Below are 21,369 nucleotides of genomic sequence, written 5' to 3' on the forward strand. Positions count from 1 at the left end.
ACACCAGTTATGTGAGACACACTTCAAGCAGTCAACTCGTTTAGAAGCAAACGGAAGGATCGTCGTAAAGTTACCATTCAAGAATTCCCCTACTTAGCTTGGCAATTCGTTCAACGTCGAACGGCGACTTGTACATTCACCGGAGGTCTACGCCCAATATAGGATGTTCATGAACGATTATGAACAAATGGGTCACATGGAGCTAGTGGCAAATCCCAAATTATCGGCCCCTCACAACTACATTCCTCACCACTGTGTGATAAAGCCAGCCAGTGAATCCACCGCCGCGGCCAACGCTTATGTATATAAACATGTATTCTTGATTCTCTTTTCAAGCGAACGGTCGTGTCTTTTGTGCGCTCCGAATTTTTCATTTTTTTTGATACAACCAGCGGTGGTTCTGTTCTTAAATTTGAATATTTAATTGCTTAAATACCCTTGTGTTCGAAACCGTTCGCTTCGCGAGTGAATTTTTGTGCATATTGTGTTTAACGATTTAATTTTTGTCTTACTGACTTTCTTTTCTGCTTCGTCCGTCAACAGTAGTGTTGTTGTTACAAATGCATGCACATTAACTGTCCCCGCTCTTCCGCTCTCTCGCTCTACCGCTCTCCCGTTCTTCTTTTTTTGGACTAACAAACTCGAAAGTTCTAAGCGTGCAATTTATACGCTCTTGCGGTACATTTGAGTTGCTCGCTTAAAAATTTCGATTTCATTTTCTCTTGGCACAGTGGTCCCTAATTTAATAAGCATGGAGACCTACAATTTCTGTTAAAGAAAAAACTGCCTTCAGGTAATAAAGCCTGAGCAGGGTAAACTCACTTGTTGGCTTTGTGACAGGATGGTGCACACTAAGTGCGCTGGATTCACAGGGCGGACAAGTGACAATCTAAGTAAAGGCCTTGGTTTGCAGTTCTGGTGCGAAGCTTGTCGCAAAGTTGCGAAGGAAATGAAGTCATTCATGAGCCAAACTAAAGGCGGCCTTAAGGGACTGATCGCTAGTTTTGGTATAGCTAGAGATAGTTTTGCCAGGGCTAATGATCTACTCTTAGCGCTGGACTCGCAGTTTAATAGTCTTAAGCTATTAGAGGAGTCCCCGAAGCGCAAGAAGGCTACTGGTGGTAGGCCTGAGGGAGTCGTCCCGCAACTCCGAAGCGACCGCCAGAACTCCTCTGCGGATAAGCAGCCGACTTTAGCAACCCCTCAAATGTTGCTAAGATCGGCAGCCAAAAAAGATTCGGACCCCGATCAATCCACAGTGGAGTGTAGACCAACGCCTCTAAAAAGTTCCGATTTGTCTGAAGGTGGTTCTCAAAATGTAATTCCACCTAACCAACCAAATATACCCCCACAAGAGGCTTCTGAGACCGGACTACAGGCCCACTGCCTGCAGTAGCAAAACCCCTCACAGTGGTTCCGCAAATGAGACAAATGTTTGTTTCTCGGCTGGCCCCTGATCTCACATCATTTGATGTCTGGTCTTACATTAAAGACAAAATTAATGCCGATAAAGTGAACATTTCATCTTTCAAGTTAAGTGTTCCTGACGAACTTTTTAACACCATATGCTCGAGCGACTTTTGGCAGGCAAAAATGGTGGTTAAGGAGTTCATAGTGAAAATAAAAAATAAAGGCCCTACGAGAATTAAACTCCCCGGCCGGGACCAACAAACTACGCCGTCCTTAGCTCCTTCCACAAAAAACTAACCACTAACTTCCTAATTAGTTATCAGAATACAAGAGGTTTGCGTAGCAAGCTAACCAAATTGTATACTGATAGCTTTTCGTTTGCATCCCAAGTTATTGTGTTCACAGAAACCTGGTTAAAGCCGGAGATCTTTAGCTCCGAAGTTTTTCCCGGTAAGTACACAATATATAGGCATGACCGACCCTCTAGACGGGGAGGGGGCGTCCTTATTGCAGTGGACGCTAACCTCACGTCAGAAGAGGTTTTGACAGAAGATCATTTTAACTTTGAGCTAGAATTTTTATGCGTAAAACTGTCTGTCCCTAGCAGGTTAATTTTTATTACCTGCTCTTACATACTTCCTTCGTCCGAACTTGAGGACTATTTTAGGCACCTATCAGTTAAAAAGTCAATTTCGAGTTCTCTATAGCAACTCCACTTACGCTGCCTGAAGATCCATATCACCCTGCTTTCGAGGTGACTATCGACACTGGTATAACAGTTAAAAATAATGCTATAAAGCCAGCCAAGCGAATTCATTCGATCTCTATTCCTGCAATAATATGGAAGGCCCCATAACAATTTTTTATTCGTCAATCAAACTTTTTTTTAACTCGTGTGTTCCGCTATATAACCCGTCAACATCCCATAAACCACCTTGGTTTAGCAAAGAGTTGACACATCTTAGGATTTTAAAGTCCAACTTTATAAAAAATATCAAATTTCAGGTTGTCAGTCTGTTTTTGGAAAATACATAAGAGCTCGGTCAAACTTTAAAGTTAAGCACTTAAGCTCAGGGTTATAAAAATTCTTTAGTCCGTTGAAAGTCCCAGTTTTTACGGGACCCTAAACAGTTTTAAAATTTTGTTAATACTAAGCGCATATCATGTTTCTTTCCGCTTTCTCTCTCGCTTGAAAGTAAGACGGTTAATACTGATCAGGCAGTAGCCGATCCAATTCTTTCAAACAACTTACTCAACAGTGTCTCATTCAAGTGAGCAATATTTATACGCAATACCTAAGTCGAACCTAATATTTCGTCCCACCTTAAACTAAAGCTCCCTACTTTTGGATCTTCAACGTGTTACAACAGTTTACTCCCAAGGTCCTGACGGGATTCCTGGGTGTGTTCTTAAACACTGTGCAAATGCATTGTGTAAACCCCTTCTCAAGCTGTTTACCCTATCCCTACAAACTTGTCAGTTTCCCCTTGTTTGGAAGGAGTCATTTGTTATTCCCCTTCATAAAAAGGGAAACAAGTCGGATGCTTGCAATTATCGAGGTATTTCTAAATTGTCAGCAATTCCAAAGCTTTTGCGAACGTGCAGTAACTCCCCTTTTGCAGCACCTTTGTAGATCAATCATATCTCCATGCCAACACGGATTTATGAAACGCAGGTCTACCACAACAAATCTTTTAGAGCTCTTTCGTGATAAATGGCTTTAAAAATCATTTTCAAATTGATGTCATTTACACAGACTTGAGTAAAGCATTTGACTCTGTAAATCACTTCCTATTGATTCGCAAACTTGACATGATGGGGTTTCCAGCAGATCTTTTAAGTTGGATCTTTAGTTATCTCAATGTCCGAACTCAAAGAGTCCTTTTCAAAAATTCCTTAAGTGGTCTCCTCAGAGTTACCTCTGGTGTACCACAAGGAAGCTATCTGGGACCATTACTTTGACCATTACTTGGACCCTAAACTTAAATTCTCTCTTCATATTTCGAACATGGTTAATAAAGCTAGGGGAATGCTTGGAATTAATAAATTTTTCTTCGTTTTTAATTTTTTTTTTCTGGTGAGCCGTGGGACTACGCGCGTAAAAAACAAAAACAAAAAAACATATTAATGTACAGTGGTGGCCAAAAGTATTTTGACAAAATAAATGTGACATATACTCGAAACTTGAACTTGCTTCATTTAACTTTTGGTATCAATGGAAAGGTAATTTAAATGCCGTTTGAATGATACCATACTTTTCTTAACTTATTCGATATATATTGAAAAGGGCGAATTTTTGTGAAAATCTACTTTTTAAACAATTTTCCCTCGTCTTGAAAACTAAAATTTTGGGATTCAAAAAGTTTCTTTAAACAAAAATAATAGTAACTGCAAAAAGAATTTTTGAAAAAAAATTTTTCTCTTATTTTTCATGATTATGTAATTTTATTTTTATCTTATGAATGGCCATCCTACAAAATCTATTCTATAACAATTTTTAATCTGTCCTTATGAACTGTCTGTTTTTTGTTTTTTTTTATTTAAAATTGTTATATTATTAGTAGGTTCTATCTTTTCTACCGTATAGGGTCCTGTATATTTAAAGTCTAGCTTATGGCAAGTTTCATTTTTTAATAAAACCTGGTCTCCTATTTTTAATTCAAAATCTAAGCTATTTTTATCGTATCTATCTTTTTGTTTTTGTTTATTAGTTTCTAGCATTATTCTGGCTCTGTTCTAATCTATATTTATATTCCTTAGCATAATCTTCTATATTATATAGTGGTTCTATTCTATCTAGTTATTGAAATGTTTTGGTAAGTTTGGAGTTTTCCCAATCTGTTTTATCAACTGAGATATATGAGCGTATGAACTCGTTAAGTGTTATGAGGCTTCGCTCCACTGTTCCGACAACCTGGTGACGGTGTGCAGTAGAATTTATGTTTTTGATATTTTAATTTTTACACAAATCTTCTATTATTGAATTACTACACTTATTACTTTCTCCCTTGGTAAAGGCTTTTGATGCATTTGCAATGGGAAGTTGGAGTCCGTTATGGTTTTGAGTTAAAACCGCTCCACATGCTTGCTTACTAGCATCCGTAATTATACAAAATTCTTTACTGAAATCTGGATATTGTAGCAAGGTTGGTTCCATAAGTTTTGTTTTTAAGTATTCGAACGCGTTTTGGCATTCAGCTGTCCATTCAAAAGGAACATACTTTTTACATAATCGTGTTATGTGCCGTGAATAGTCGGCGAAATTTTTTATGAATCACCTGTAGTAATTGCAGAATGCTACAAAACGTCTTGCGCTGTCTGCATCGTGTGGGGCTGGATAATTCAGTATGACGTCATATTTCTTGTCGTCTGGAAGTATTCCTTTATCTGTGCACTTATGACCTAGAAAAGTCACCTCATGCATAAAGAATGAACATTTTTGTGGATGTAACTTTAGGTAGTATTCCCTACATTTCTCAAAAACGTCTGTTAAGTTTTTAAGCATATGTTTTTCGGAGCAACCTATAACTATTAAGTCAACCATATAAAGGAATGCTTGTGAAGGTTCAAGTCCAGAGAATGCAATAGTCATCATTCTCTGAAATGAATTTGGCGCTATTTTTAAACCAAAAGGTAATCGCGTGAAGCGATACGAGCCATTGCTCCTTGAAAATGAAGTTATATCTCTTGAGCATTTTTCTAGTTCTATTAGGTGAAATCCTGACATTAAAAGTATTTTGCTCGACCTAGTTGATCTAAAATATCATCCATTCTAGGGAGTGGAAATTTATCGGACAGTAATTTTTTATTAATCTGACGATAGTCAATTACTAGTCGCCACTTCTTTTCTTCGGAACCTGGAGCTGATTTTTTAGGGACAAGTAATAATGGGCTATTATATTCAGATACAGAGGGTTTGACAATCCCGTCGGTGATTAATTTTCCGACTTGCTATTGGATTTCGTTCACCTGACTATGTGGGCTTCTATAATTTTTTATGTATACGGGTTCATCATCTTTTAATCTCAGTTTTTGTTTGTAGAAATTATTTGTGCTAATTGGTTCGGTTTCTAATCCGAATATGTCATTATATTTTTTACATAAGTTTTTTACATTTGAATTGTGGGGGGAAATTTTTTGACAATTGGGATAATACAGACTTTTCTCTAGTTTCTTTGTTTCCTTCGACTACCTCGTAGTTCAAAAGTGATTCATATGCTAAATTATTCGCACTGACCACTTTATCTACGTCAGTTGTATTCAGTAGTCTTATGAAGGCATTTTCTGTTGTAGCTATGGTACTTGCTAAATAAATTCCATGCTCAATTTCTTGAGTTGGAATTAATACACTGTCCTCTTTTGAATTTAATTTTATTTTTCTAATGACTTGTGATCTTGTTGGCAAAAGAATTGAGTTATTGCCAGAACTGTATGATATTGGAACATAAATTGGAAATTTCAAATTGTTTGGTCTTATTACAAGCCAATCCTCAGATGGCTGAAATCAATTCCTAATATGCCATAACAAGGGACGGCTAAGTGTAAGTCTACGAAATGTTTAAGTCTACGAAATGAAAATCGTGTGGAATAATGTATTTGGTAGTCTGTATTTCAATTGATGTTAAGCCTCTGGATTTAGTAATTTCTTGGCTTATTCCCCGTATATCTATTATGTTATTATCTTGTATGTTTTGAAATATATCGGAATTTCCTTCTGCTATAGAGATTTCGGCAAAAAGACAAGTTTTTTTTCCGGTAGCCACATGGGTGAGTAAGACAAATATATTTTGGCTGAGATTAATAGTTTGAACTGTTACGTTGTCTACTGTTGAGTATTTAAAGGGGTTTTGGGGTTTTCCGAAGTGTCATTGGCTACTCTTACATTATTTGTATTGTAGCCTCTGTTCGAGTTGCCACGGCCCCTTGAGTTTCCTCTGTAGTTTCCGCGACCATTGTTATTGTTGGTATTGTTGTAGTAACTATAATTGTTACTACGACCACGGAAATTACCTCTATAATTTCCGCGTCCGCGGAATCCGCCGCGCTGTGTATAGTTATTATAGAACAGGATCGAGTTTGGTTGTCCAGTTGCTTCTGTGCAGCTGTTTATGAATTTTGAAACGGCGTCATTCATTGTGTTGAAATTGCCGGCTTGCATGATAAGTTTAACCTTATCAATCGTGCAGTTTTTAGTCATTGCTTTTACTGCTTGCTGTGTCAAATAACTTCTTGCTAGCTCTAGTGTTAAGCCGTCTGTTATGTACGCACTTTCTAAAGCCTTCGTCATCTGCTCAATCTCTGATGTATATTGATTGGCAGTTTTATTGCGTTGCTGTAGATTCATCAGCTTTGCTGACAATACTTCTACAGTCTCGCCATTGACGTTACTTTTTAATTTGGCAATTAGTTCATTTATTGTTATTTCGTTTCCAATCAGATTTCTGGCTACACCCTTTAGCTTTGTCTTTATTAAAGAGACAGCTAGGCTTTCATGTTCGCCTTTTAATGCATCAATGAAACTGGTTAAGTTTTCTGCTTTACCATTGAAAACTGGTATAAGCTTTGATACAGTGTTAATGAAGTCAATATTTGTTTGTGCCATTTTGAAGTTGTTGTTCTCAGTTATGCTTGCGCTTGAGTCTGAATCCGAGTCTGTTATGTTATCTACGTTTGATAATAAAACGGCTGGGATAGTAAGATTATTTAAATCTTCTTTCTTTATTTTCGCGTTTAATTCTTCTGATTCTATCTGATCGACGCCAGATGTCTATTCCAATGTTAATTCTTCATCGGTTTCAACTGTTATGGCGGTATTAAGAGTGATCGGTACAGAGATATCTAAATTGAGCTTGAATATGCCCTTCAGTATGCAAAAGGAAAAACACCCGGTATAGACCGAATTTCATACCCAATGCTCAGTTGCCTACCGAAGCTAAATACCGCATATTAAAAATATATAACGCTTTGCTCGCTAGGGGTACCTACCCTCATGTGTGGAAATCTGCCATAATTATCCCTATCTTAAAACCTAACAAGCCAACACACGAAATAACATCATTTAGACCTATTTCTTTACTCCCATGTTTAAGCAAGACCCTAGAAAAAATGTTAGCCAAAAGGTTAATGTGGTTTATTACTAAACAAAAACTTATCAGCCCACACCAAACAGCTTTTAAACAACAGCATAGCACTCTTGATTCCCTTCTGCATCTCCACCATTACGCATCGGATGCCCTTTCAACCAAAAATCATTTTACCATATTGGCAACTGATTTTGAAAAGGCTTTCGATCGCGTGGGAGTGCATACAGTATTGGATCAACTTTCCCGGTGGAGGATAGGTCAAAAGACCTTCAACTTAGCGAAGGCTTTCATGATCAACCGCTCTATTCGAGTAAGAGTTAACAACATTCTATCTAAATTCTATATTCTCCAGAATGGCATCCCACAAGGATCGCCCCTCTCTGTGGTATTGTTCATGATTGCCTTCCAGTCCTTAAATAACATAATATTAAGATATAAGCAAATTAAACTGTCAATTTATGCAGACGATGCCATAATTTTTAGCAAATGTAAGAATACTAATACACTAAACAATAAATTTAAAGAAGTCCTTAATAAAATCCAAATCTGGGGTAACACCTCCGGTGCGACCCTTGCTGTAAATAAATGAAAGGTTTTTCATATTTGTAAAAAACAGCGCTGTACATACCCACCATTATCGTACAATAACATAGATATAGAACGCGTTTCTTCTCTTAAAATACTTGGCCTGACAATTGATAAACGACTCACATTTAAACAACACTGTAGCGAACTTAGGATTAAACTTATTAATAGACTTAACATTATTAAATTCTTAACATCTAAGCGATCTCTCATCCACCGGACCACACTAATACAAGCGACAAGGGCTTTGTTGCTCCCTCCCCATCTACGGCTAGTGCGCGCCATCCAACTTAAGCAAAATCTTGCCTCCTTACCATGCTGCCGTCAGGCGCAGCATTGGCGAATTCCCAACTACCCCAACTAAATGCATCCTTGCCGAAGCAGGATTACCGGACATTAAAGACGGAGTCGCGCAAACTACCTTCAAATTAGTTCCAAAACTTATGTGCTCATACAACTCTATTCTGCTGAAGGACTATGAAGTTGCCTTAAAACACCGTAGAAATTTCAAAGTCCAATCCACGATACGAAGATACATAACATTTATAAAGAAACACAAAATAGGATCGCCTTATCGTTGGAACAAAGTCATTCCATCCCCTCCGTGGAAATTACATTCCTCCGCCATTGACACAATACTCCATGATTTCCAAAAATCAAGAACTCCAACCACAACGTTTAAGCAGCTATTTGAAGAACTTACCCACAAATACTCCGATATGAAATGGCTTTACACCGATGGCTCAAAGTCCGACGCCATGTAACGATTCAGGCTAGGTGGTGGGTTGGGATAAAGGGACGCACGCGGAATATGCTCGGCCATGCTCGTCGACAAGTGGTGGTGGTGTTCTTGTCCCTTCGCCCTAAAGATGCCTTTTACCATCAGACTATTAGAAAGAAACGCGTGCTGCGACAAGAGATAATGCGGAAACCGACTTTACACATACACTGCACAAGATAAGAAGGCTTTCCCTTTCACTTCCTGCATAAATAATAGATACCCTCGGATAACGGTGAGGATAAGGTTTGCCCTCCCTTCCTATGGCCAACTCATTCCAATTCAATAGGCAATATGTTTTTGGTGGCCCTTAAAAAAAATGCACGACAAAGGTACTCACTGGGGCGGCATACTGGCGGAGGCAATTATTAGACGGAATTTAAAACATTATAAAATTTATTCTTATCAGCTAACGAAAAATTCTTAAAACTATAGATTTGGTAAAGCTAAACAAGATAAAAAAATATAAATTAGGACACATGCGAATCAAAATGAACATTTAGGTGCGAATAAGAAACGCTTTTGAATTCATAAATAAAAAAAAAACATAATTAGGCGCGATGTAAAATTTCTGGTCGGACGAATCGTTCAAAAGAAGAAATGTGTAACATGATCATATACTTTTCTACTTTGTGCTTTCGCAGTATTGCTCTGACGGAACTCTACCGCAAGACATTTTAACTCTTTCTTTTCGCTTGGCGATTAACTGCACAGTGGGTCACGCGTTACAGGGAAATACAAAAAAAATTCCCGCTAATTTAAATCAAGTACATAAGAAAAGAAAATGGAGGATAAAATTTTCCGTCACTCACCCGATTTCTGCTGGCTCCACCGACGAAAGCGCTTTCTCGGGCCTGCTAAAAAAAAGGTTTTCACATAATTGATGGGCGTCTTGCCCCAGTGTAAATATCGATCGCCAAACTTAATTTGGGCATAAAGCCATGCACAGAAAAGAATAGGAAAAAATATATATTACGTGCACTCACACAAATGCACTCACATAGCGCACAGAAAACCGACAAAAATTCCACACTTGCCTTTACATCATTTTACACCTTTTCACTCTGCCATATTCTTTACTTAGCCTACACGACTGAGCACCATAATAATAAGAATGATGTTAGCCTACAGCGTAAAAACTAAGAAAAAAAAATTAACACTAATCCAAAAACGAAATTAAACGATCACTTGAGATCAGGATCAAAATGCCCGCGCGCGGCTTGGCGTCAGCTCCGCTTGCTGATCAGCTCCAACTGCTCTATCGCTGATTCCTTTTTCTTTCGACTATGCCGGCTGGAATATCGGGAAGGTTGTGCTGGAGACTAACATTTCTGATAGAGAACTCTACATGGGCTCTTCTCTTAGCTTATTATTCTCCCTGTATGAACCGCATAGACTTAGTTTAGGATTGCGTAATTTCTCCCTCGCCGAAATATGCTCCAAGCGATACGGCAAAAATCCAAGTCTCCAACAATATTCGGCCATCCAGGTCGTCGACCCCGCGACAAAAGAGACAAAGAAATGCTCTTCTTAGGCACTTAATAAAGCACTTAAAAAGCGCCAAGACCGGGTGGACCTAGCGCTTCTGGCAAAACAAAGAAAACTCCTTCTGATGCACAATTCAATTTGGCAGCGGCTGATTAAAATTGCTTTATATTTTTATTCACTCCGAAAACTTTGATTTATACGAGTTCAAATATAATTTTAAAGTTTAGAAAAACTGAACTTCCTAGCTCGACTGCCAAAATCAGAAAGAAAGATGGAAGCGCCTCGTCTTACGCTAGAAACCTTCTCTGTCGCCTCTTGCCACTTCGGGTCAGCTACGACACTTGACAGATGCCTCTGTAACGCTAGCCTCCCTATTCTACCACCATCCTACGTGACACGATCGCCTCTCATAGATGGCGGTAGCAAAGTACCTAAACCTGCACCAAGCGCTACAAAAGCCCCCCTCTCAAGATCAAGCTTGGGGGTCAAACTCCCAAGATGGATAACAACCGCACTTGGGGCAGCAACAAAACGAGACTCCTTTTTACTGCTTTAAATCCTTTGCGTGATACTTGCCAACCAGCCGACCCTGCAGGTCCTCTAACTCGTAATATGAGTTACCGAGCTTTCGCCGAACTCTTGCCTTTATGAAGGCTGGACCCAACTTAGCGTTATAGCCGACCTGGAAATTACTTTGTTTAAAATTTCTTCGAAACAGTTCTTGACCTTCTGTATAAGAAACCTCCCTTGAGCGCAGATTATAGAGACGTTCATTCTTTTGATTTTGCTTCTGCATAACTTCAAGAGCTTTGCTTCTTACCAATTCTAGAGAATCTTCTTTATTGAACAAAGCGGACCTATCCTCCAACAAACCCAAGGTTCTTAAAAGTTTATACGTGGAACCTGAACCGATAAAATTTTGACCAAACACCATATAATACGGCGAAGTGCCAATGGTGGAGTGGACTGAAGTTCTCAAAGCACAACAAATGCTGCTAAGTTGCTCATCCCAATCCTTCTGATCGGGCCTTACATAAGATCTTATCGCAGCGATCACTGACCGAATAACCCGCTCCGACGCATTCGCCTGTGGGGAGTATACTGCTGTAAGAGTATGCGACACTTTCCACTTTCTTAGGAATTCCTGAAAAATGTCAGATTTAAACTGAGAACCATTATCCGAAATGATGGTCTCGGGCACTCCAAATGTGTGAAACAACTCCTGCTCCATATATTTAGTGATGACTTCAGCCGTTCAGGAGATTCTAAATCTATTAGCAACCCATGACTGGCATCCAAAACCGCAATATTTTCTTCGTTGACCCTGGACAGCGCATCCGGAACAACATTTAGCTTCCCGCTACTGTGCTCAATTTTAAAATCAAAACTCTGCAGTTTTAAAGCCCATCGTGCCAAACGCGAATGCAAATCAGTTTGCGACATCAGCCATTTCAAAGACGCGTGGTCCGTAATCACAGTAAACTGGTGACCCTCGATGTATGCCCTGAACCTATTTATGTAAACAATTGCTGCCAAACACTCTTGCTCTGTAACAGAATAATTTCTCTGCGCCTTGTTTAGCTTTTTAGACACGAAAGCAATGGGATATTCATCTCCTTCGGAAGTCTTCTGGACCAAAACTCCACCTACACCTATCTTGCTGGCATCACACTGAACGAAAAATGGCTTTGAAAAATCTGGACTGCGAAGTACCGGAGCTGAACAGAGTTTCTGCTTCAGCTTTTCAAACGCTTGTTCTCCCTCTGGAGTCATGCGGAACTTCTGCTTTGGTTTCAACAAATCAGTTAGCGGCGCTGCCACAGATGCAAAATTTTCGACGAACTTCCGATACCATCCGACCATTCCCAAAAATCGTCTAAGGCTCTTCAAGGACTTAGGCAACGGATAATCTTGCATGGCAGAAATCTTCTCCGGATCCGTTTTGATAACGCCTTCTCCCACTATGTGACCGAGGTATTTAACTGATCTTCGGCAAAACTTGCTTTTCTCAACATTTAAAGTCAAGCCGGCGGCTTTCCCATGCCCTGCGACTAATTCCTGAACTCTCATAGAGGACATTTGGGCTCCCCCCTTACTTCTTCCTTATCAGCCATTGCTAATTGTTTTTATATGTCTAAGAATCGAATGACTAATTTTGGGTGTAATATAAATATAAACAAATTTGGTTGAGGAAAGCAAATAAGGAAAGTAAATAAGTTAATTGAGGGATATAATGTGAGAGATATATTAATAAATGAACGTAAGAATAAAAAGTATGTAAATAAAATGAATAAGTATAAAAAATATGTATATAAAATAAGTATAGAAATGTAAAGAGTGTGTAATTAAAATGAATGTATAAGTGGTATGTGAATGTATGTATGTAACTATAATATGAGTATAAACTGATTGTTTTTATTTTTTTTGAATTTGTCCGAAAAGTAAGAAAAACGATATTTGTATGTCTGCCATCCAACCAAGTAGCTCTCCCAGTAAAATCTTTGCCGTTAAATATTAAGAATGCAGGTTAAAAGAGAATTAGAAAAATGATTGTTGCTGCTGTTGAGGCAAAGCTAAAATTTATTTTTTTTTTTTTTTCCAAACATCTAACTGTGGCGTCATCGATAAGAGCCCCAACAACAACTACGCCCTGTGCCTTCAAAACTGAGGCATCAGTGCACCCTACTTTTGCGAACCGCATATCTATTCCGCTATCAGGCGTGGCCGGCCGAAATCTTCCTAAAGATTTCCACCGTTTTCCTATGCACCTGAAAGACGAGACACTGTTCGCAGAGAGAATTAGATAAGCAGCCTTGGCTTGATCCAATTATCCGTGGACAGAAAGCAAATTACTAATAATTTAAAAAAATTCTGTATTCCTATGCGTCTAATTGAATGGCCAGTGCCACTTAGAAAAAATGTTTTTAAGGAAAGATTTTTGTTATTTTTAATTCCAATTTATCCGTGGCCAGTTGAATGGCTGCTGACAACTCTCATCAACTGTATTCCTATGCGTCTAAATTAAAATCAAAAAATAACTGAAATAGAGAAATTGCTTAGGATAAACTTTTCAACCACAGTGGCCGGGATGTCAACACACCCTGTAATCCACTGGCCAAGTATTGCAGCAACCGTGGCTAAAGTATAAACATACTTAAAGCCCACTACAATCCCTTGAGTGATCAGAATGCCGAGCAAAATTAACAAAAAAAGATAGAAATTTCCTATGTGTGTATGTGCTATTTGACAATTTAAGAAAAAAGACAAAACGTCGATCTTGGCCTACACGATTGGGCGCCATAATAATAAGAATGATGTTAATTGTTCGGAGCAGACAGCCAGTCCCTAATCTGGTGCGCATAGGTGTGCCGCTGCAGTTGCATATTTGGAATCCGCTCTTCAAGCCTCTCTTTGCTTATCTATGTTATCTATCTATTTTATCTATAATTGTCAAAGCGCCGGTATAAAGAAGCCGCGCTTTCGGCTTATCTCACCTCACTCAAGCTATTACTTATCGCGCACACATTGTATAACAAAATCGAACATAAAAACGAAGAGTTGGAGCTCCAAATAAATACTTAAAATAATTAAACCTATTCGTGCGTTTGGTTATTTACAAGGGTGGCATATTCGTTGTCTTCCCCATAAACATTTTGGTGACCCCGACGTGATATTCGTTCACGTGATATTCGTTTAGATCGGAGTCTGCAACTCAATTTTCGTTTTGTTTAAAATCGGTTAAACATTTGTCGTCGTTTGCTGGCATTCGGTCACAAACACACAAACATACAAACAGTGCATTTTGTACATTTCGCGCTGTGTTTATCAGTTCTTTCGCTTTTGCTATTCGGGCAAAATCTTTGCAAGAACAACAACAACTTGTACAAAGGTTCCGTAACCTTTTTGTGACGCTTTGTGCCTTAACATTTTCGCGCTTTAAATCACAGGGTGTTTCGTGCATCGTAAATCCGTTCAGAAATTACCTTTTATTTTTTATTTTTTCGTGTGAATTATAAAATGCCTAAATTTGTGAACGAGATTCAGCCTCAAAACGGCCCTAGTGACATAGAATACTTTCGGGCCAAAGCGCAATCCTATTTTCGGCAAATCATCGCGATGAAGAATTTTTTGATGGCCAACAATATCAACCAATTTGATGAGGCCGATATTCTCGCGCGGTTGAAGTGGATTGACGCACAAAACTTGGCGTTTGATTCTGCCCAGACATCGCTGGAAAGGCTGGACTTGGCGGAGCTGGAGCTGGACACAAGGTTGGAATTCTCGGAGGTCGTCATGGATGTGGAGGCTAAGCTAAATCAACGCTTGGCGGCCCAACGCAAATTGCAGTTTGCTGGTGCCACAGCTGGCAATTCTACATATCTGGACAGAATCGTTTTACCAAGGTCCACTTCTGATGCCAAGATTATCGATGACTCTCGCAACACCGCCCCCCGTAAAACAGGACTTGCAGGAGCCACTGGCCGACAGCAAGGTCATGTCGCGTGTCTACTCCATGCCCAATGTCTCTGTTCCACCACCGATGCCTCCACCAGGCAGGCAACCACCCACCCCCAGCGGAACACAGAGGAACAAGGCGGCGGCTGGAGCCCTGGCAGCTATGAGGGCCCGTAGCGATTGCGAGGCGAATCACCAAGCCTACGACATGCAGGACGATGCGAACGACGAGCTGCGATTCATGTTGCATCAGCGGGAGCGACGCAAGGATCTCGATTGTGCCTTTCTTTGCTGGTCTGGCTCGTCTATCGTGTTGGCGTGGATTCGGCAACCTCCGAGGGAGTTTAAGGCTTTTATATCCAACCGAATCGCAAATATTCAGGAGATGGGAATGTCTTGGCATCATGTCCCAACTAATCTCAATCATCGTTTCGCAACTCAAATTGAAGCCGTTTGCATGGATATTTCTATATTTCCATTTCGATACATGTTTCGTTTTATTTCGAATTGCAGAGCCAAAGCTTTACCTTCAGATAGCCATCTATCCGTTGAGGAGATCAACTCGGGGACCGTACTTCTTCTAAGGAGCATCCAACAGGTTCACTTAGCCAAGGAGTATGGGTTTCTCAGCCAGAGCAATTGGCGTTGGACGCGTTCAAGAAGTCATACCCGGCGAGGACGGCATCGTCAGAGTAGCTATGGTCTGAACAGCTACGGGCAGCCGCCTCCAAACTGTTCTGCTCATCGACTTCCATATAGTTGGAACCGTACCTCTTCCAACGGGGGGAGTATGTTCGGAGCAGACAGCCAGTCCCTAATCTGGTGCGCATAGGTGTGCCGCTGCAGTTGCATATTTGGAATCCGCTCTTCAAGCCTCTCTTTGCTTATCTATGTTATCTATCTATTTTATCTATAATTGTCAAAGCGCCGGTATAAAGAAGCCGCGCTTTCGGCTTATCTCACCTCACTCAAGCTATTACTTATCGCGCACACATTGTATAACAAAATCGAACATAAAAACGAAGAGTTGCAGCTCCAAATAAATACTTAAAATAATTAAACCTATTCGTGCGTTTGGTTATTTACAAGGGTGGCATATTCGTTGTCTTCCCCATAAACATTAATAATCATTAATGTAACGATTCAGGCTAGGTGGTGGGTTGGGATAAAGGGACGCACGCGGAATATGCTCGGCCATGCTCGTCGACAAGTGGTGGTGGTGTTCTTGTCCCTTCGCCCTAAAGATGCCTTTTACCATCAGACTATTAGAAAGAAACGCGTGCTGCGACAAGAGATAATGCGGAAACCGACTTTACACATACACTGCACAAGATAAGAAGGCTTTCCCTTTCACTTCCTGCATAAATAATAGATACCCTCGGATAACGGTGAGGATAAGGTTTGCCCTCCCTTCCTATGGCCAACTCATTCCAATTCAATAGGCAATATGTTTTTGGTGGCCCCTAAAAAAAATGCACGACAAAGGTACTCACTGGGGCGGCATACTGGCGGAGGCAATTATTAGACGGAATTTAAAACATTATAAAATTTATTCTTATCAGCTAACGAAAAATTCTTAAAACTATAGATTTGGTAAAGCTAAACAAGATAAAAAAATATAAATTAGGACACATGCGAATCAAAATGAACATTTAGGTGCGAATAAGAAACGCTTTTGAATTCATAAATAAAAAAAAACATAATTAGGCGCGATGTAAAATTTCTGGTCGGACGAATCGTTCAAAAGAAGAAATGTGTAACATGATCATATACTTTTCTACTTTGTGCTTTCGCAGTATTGCTCTGACGGAACTCTACCGCAAGACATTTTAACTCTTTCTTTTCGCTTGGCGATTAACTGCACAATGGGTCACGCGTTACAGGGAAATACAAAAAAAAATTCCCGCTAATTTAAATCAAGTACATAAGAAAAGAAAATGGAGGACAAAATTTTCCGTCACTCACCCGATTTCTGCTGGCTCCACCGACGAAAGCGCTTTCTCGGGCCTGCTAAAAAAAAGGTTTTCACATAATTGATGGGCGTCTTGCCCCAGTGTAAATATCGATCGCCAAACTTAATTTGGGCATAAAGCCATGCACAGAAAAGAATAGGAAAAAATATATATTACATGCACTCACACAAATGCACTCACATAGCGCACAGAAAACCGACAAAAATTCCACACTTGCCTTTACATCATTTTACACCTTTTCACTCTGCCATATTCTTTACTTAGCCTACACGACTGAGCACCATAATAATAAGAATGATGTTAGCCTACAGCGTAAAAACTAAGAAAAAAAAATTAACACTAATCCAAAAACGAAATTAAACGATCACTTGAGATCAGGATCAAAATGCCCGCGCGCGGCTTGGCGTCAGCTCCGCTTGCTGATCAGCTCCAACTGCTCTATCGCTGATTCCTTTTTCTTTCGACTATGCCGGCTGGAATATCGGGAAGGTTGTGCTGGAGACTAACATTTCTGATAGAGAACTCTACATGGGCTCTTCTCTTAGCTTATTATTCTCCCTGTATGAACCGCATAGACTTAGTTTAGGATTGCGTAATTTCTCCCTCGCCGAAATATGCTCCAAGCGATACGGCAAAAATCCAAGTCTCCAACAATATTCGGCCATCCAGGTCGTCGACCCCGCGACAAAAGAGACAAAGAAATGCTCTTCTTAGGCACTTAATAAAGCACTTAAAAAGCGCCAAGCCCGGGTGGACCTAGCGCTTCTGGCAAAACAAAGAAAACTCCTTCTGATGCACAATTCAATTTGGCAGCGGCTGATTAAAATTGCTTTATATTTTTATTCACTCCGAAAACTTTGATTTATACGAGTTCAAATATAATTTTAAAGTTTAGAAAAACTGAACTTCCTAGCTCGACTGCCAAAATCAGAAAGAAAGATGGAAGCGCCTCGTCTTACGCTAGAAACCTTCTCTGTCGCCTCTTGCCACTTCGGGTCAGCTACGACACTTGACAGATGCCTCTGTAACGCTAGCCTCCCTATTCTACCACCATCCTACGTGACACGATCGCCTCTCATAGATGGCGGTAGCAAAGTACCTAAACCTGCACCAAGCGCTACAGCCACAACCACCTTTGCAGTGGTTGACCATAACGGATTAATTGTTTCATGGGGTCAGCTACCTCACCACTTCTCAGTTTTTACTGCGGAAGCAGTTGCTATTATGAAGGCAATTAAATTTGCTATAGGACTTAAGGGAAGTTATATCATCTGCAGTGATAGTCTGTCCACCTTGCAAGGAGTACAAAACTTCTGCAACAATAATACCCTTTTATCGGAAATTCGTCACCTCTGCATCAAAAACAAAGGCAAAATTAAACTATTATGGGTACAGGTTCATATAGGAATAATTGGGAACGAGTTAGCCGACAAAGCAGCAAAATTACTCGATTAAAAACCGGACATACTTATCGCACACATAAGCACATACTTAATGGGGAAGGTCGGCCAAACTGCCCTAACTGCGGAGAAGAACTTTCCGTAAAGCATCTGCTGGATACCTGCCGACACTACCAAAACATTAGAGCTAACCTATTCGGTCTTACCCCGCCATCAAATCTATTAACTGACCTTACTGCTACTAACTCCAATAAATTATTATCTTTCCTCCGGTTATGTAAAATTTCACAACAAATTTAATCACCCCTATGAATTTTCTAATATCACCTCCCATCAAATGTAAATAACAAATGCAAATGTAACAAAATTTCTTTTAAATCTATTAATTGACCAAACAGCTACCAACTCTAAATTAGTATTAACTTTCCCACGGATATGTAACAAATATTAATGTAACAAAGTTGTTATCAATTGTCGAGTCGATGGCCACAGTAGCTAGTTACTAAATGCGTTTTATGTATAATAGCTAATAAATAATAATAATAATAATAATAACTATACCATAAGTTAAAAAAAAAAAATGAATTTTTTTTTGCCACAAGGTGAGAACCTGCCTTAAATAAAAAAAGGGACATTAACATTTGGGTTTCCTCTTCTTCGAGAGAAACATGGTTGGGTGGGTTAAGAAAACAAGTTGCTACCAACATCAACGCCAAACCCTTACAATTCCTTGAAGTTCGCACTTGTTAAATAATTATTGACTCTGTTTTTGACTTTGCACCATGAAGAAGGTTTTGTTGTTTTGAGGGACTCTATATAATCAAATTCGTACCGTCGAATTTAGGCATCAGCAAGAACCTACCCCACCCGGAATGAGCTATCGTTTTAAGGGTCCCGCCGCTGCTGATTGTCCCTAAATTGTTAACCCGTTGTCTTGCTTCATCAACACGAAACCAACTGCAGCTACAAAAGGTTTGGTAGGCAACGCGGCTTGAGAGGTTACATATTTTCACGGTCACTTTTTGATAAAATTTTCCGGCAGATGTGGTGGTATTGAAGCATTGGCGATAACTTAGCACACGCTGAACCTGCATTCGCAAAAACTACCAAAAATTAAAAAACAATAATAAGAGGAACTCCCCATAAAAAAAGTCCACAATTAAAAATTGGTTTAGTTTATATGGTTCAAAGACCGTATGACATAAGGAAATTTGAAAAAGTCTAATATTTTTGGTTTCATGTGTTTCGAAATTGATTTTTGTGTTTGACTGCTAGTAAACAGCAAGCTAATTAATGTTTTTTTTCTTCCATTACCAAATCAAGTAGTTGCATATATCAATTCGTCCACATAAATTTATTGTGACGAGGGAGTAGGTCCTGGTGAGACAAGCCAAGAAAGAGGGGCTGCCGAAGTGTACGGGCATCAAATGGATGGCAGCCCAAAACAACGCTGGCCAAAACGCTTTTTATAAGTGCAATCAAAAGGTATCCCAAATTGCTTTACAATACAAATTTCAAAAGTAACGCGTCTCAAAAACATGTATTAACCTGCGTAGTATAACAAGAAACTACATTTTTAGCCGCAGCGTAATAGTTTTTAAGGTTTACCGAAAATTTGTGTTCAGAGATGAAGCTCATTTTACGCTTAACGGAGGTTTCGTATCATGTCATGAAACGGCTTACCCAAGTTGGGCAAGATAAGCTAAGTTTGCTTATATATGTGGCTTCAGCAATGCCACACAGCTTAAAAAACAATGCACATATTGAAGTATAAATTTGGTGACAAGCTTATATCCTAAGACAAACCGAGTTGGAGTTACTCAAACTAGTCTCTCAGGTTAAAAGCTATCTTGTTGAAACTTTCCCAAAAGGTGTGTAGTTATTGTACGCTGTATATAAGTCGGAACGGGCCGGATCGGCCGACTGTATCGGATAGCTCCAATACAAGAGAATGAAATAAAGAAATCTCACGCCGTTGTTTTTAATCAGATCGACTTAATTTCGTTCAGATGGGGGTTTCAAACTAATATTGAATATCAGATTTAATTTTATTAAAATTGGACAACTCTATCATATAGCTGCCATAGGAAAGATCGAAAAACATAAAGTCGTTGTTTTTAATCCCACGAGCATGATTTTCAAAATAAAAATTGAATTGAGAAAAAAATTTCATTAACATCCAAAAACGTTATCATATACATAGCTCCCATAGGAAAGATCGAAAAATCTATATAGAAATACCTGAAATAACATAATGATATTGATTTTTTTCATCAGACAAGCATGATTTTTCGAATACAGAGTTTTCTAACTACTCTTGAATTACGAATTAAATTTCATAAAAATCGGAAAACTATATCTTATAGCTGACATATGAACAATAGCAGAAAATATGGAAAATTAATAGAAAAATCGTCATAGCTTCGATGTTATTTTTTTTTTTACATTCTTTTACTCCACCCGGGAGCTTAGAGCCTCTACAATTTCTTGTAGAGGATTCGTTATCATTGATTTTCGATCGTACCGGTGATAAGCCAGTAGCGACTTATCCTAGCGGTGGGGATGCCACCTGGCGCCATCTAGGAGTGACGAAAATTCTATTGTTGGGTCCATAGTATCGTGGACGAGAGGGTGTGCGGGTCCGGGGAGCCGAAATTTGTTACTAATGTTAAGTGAGCGATAGAGCATAGAAGTGGTGGAGATTTGGAGAAAGAGACCGTTTCTTTTTCTCGGGGAGCCTGGGGCTCGACTTGAACCCGGGCCTTCCGGACCGGAGGCCAGCGCTCTACCTGCTGGACCACCGTCCCCCCATTATTAAGCCTTTATATATTTTGTTCGTCATATTTAATGACTACAAGGGTATATAAGCTACGGTTTGCCGAAGCTAGCTTCCTTTCTTGTTTTAACTTGGTGGGACGAACTCACAAACTACTGAGCTAACCGCACCGTGAGCAGACAGAGGTAATCACTTCGAAATTTTTACAATACAATACAAAACTAGACTGAAGTTATGTCGTACACGGAAAAGCCGGAATAGGGAAACCTTAACCCACTAGCAAAAGCAATTAAACAAAAAAAGTTTGGAAAAAACTAGTTTCGAACTAAAGACATAAAAGAATTATTTCTAGTCTAGTCGTTTTTAATATTTAAGTTTTAATTATCATACCCAAGGCTTTTAAAATGTATGGGTAAAAGAT

At 39.4% G+C, this 21,369-nt stretch overlaps 1 protein-coding gene across 4 annotated transcripts in view; it reads right to left on the reverse strand.

The window, feature by feature from the left end:
- LOC108101621 (inactive dipeptidyl peptidase 10) overlaps nucleotides 1-21,369 on the reverse strand; it is a 319,002-nt gene that overhangs the window by 179,434 nt on the left and 118,199 nt on the right. The gene's annotated exons all lie outside the window — the stretch shown is intronic.

Source organism: Drosophila ficusphila, unplaced genomic scaffold, assembly GCF_018152265.1.
Source record: "Drosophila ficusphila isolate 14025-0441.05 unplaced genomic scaffold, ASM1815226v1 contig_414, whole genome shotgun sequence".
NCBI lineage: Eukaryota > Metazoa > Arthropoda > Insecta > Diptera > Drosophilidae > Drosophila > Drosophila ficusphila.